The sequence below is a fragment of the Crocuta crocuta genome, unplaced genomic scaffold (genome assembly GCF_008692635.1).
Source record: "Crocuta crocuta isolate KB4526 unplaced genomic scaffold, BGI_CrCroc_1.0 scaffold657, whole genome shotgun sequence".
Lineage (NCBI taxonomy): Eukaryota > Metazoa > Chordata > Mammalia > Carnivora > Hyaenidae > Crocuta > Crocuta crocuta.
The window spans coordinates 562,494-563,122 of NW_027529583.1; the positions used below are offsets into that span (position 1 = coordinate 562,494).

General features: G+C 51.5%; 1 protein-coding gene across 1 annotated transcript in view; it reads right to left on the reverse strand.

Annotated features, from left to right (window-relative positions):
* REPS2 (RALBP1 associated Eps domain containing 2) overlaps nucleotides 1-629 on the reverse strand; it is a 174,282-nt gene that overhangs the window by 37,236 nt on the left and 136,417 nt on the right. The window lies entirely within an intron of this gene.

A 629-nucleotide genomic window follows, 5' to 3' on the forward strand; every position in this document is an offset into this window, starting at 1 on the left:
CCCACAAATTAAACCGCATAACGGAAACACACGCTGCAGCACAACCACCAGCCCTAGTGTGCCCACCCTGTCCCCAACCCGGCCTTCCGCAACCTCTCGTATGGCTTCTTCCTATGCATCTACTCAAACAGACAATGGCACTGGATTTATCGGCTTCTTCCTGCCTCCTGTACCTTCCTCACAGGCCTTCTGCTGAGCACAGCACCCATGAGTATCTTTTTACAAGTCCCGTCCCCGGCATCTGAAGAACCGCAACGTCCTACTGATAATCATGATCTTTCTTTCCTGTTTTGATTGCTCTCATCCCTCAGCTGGAGGATTTCTCAAGGCTCTGTCTTTGGTTCTCCCACCGTCATTCATTCTTTCCAAGAGTAATCCCACCCGCTCCCGCATGTGCACGGCCCTAGCCAAAACCTCGGTTCCCAAGCACCTCTGCACGTCTTTCAAACCCACTACGCAGGCACTCCACATGCCTGAGTTCTCGTTCCAAGCTCTGCGGACAGCACTCTCCTTTCCAGTAAGGATAACTGTATTGTTGTTGTTGACAGATATCTGAAACACCTAACACTGTGTCACACCGTTCTCCAGGTGCTCTGCAGGGATGAAAGCATTTCGTCGTCACAGCCCTA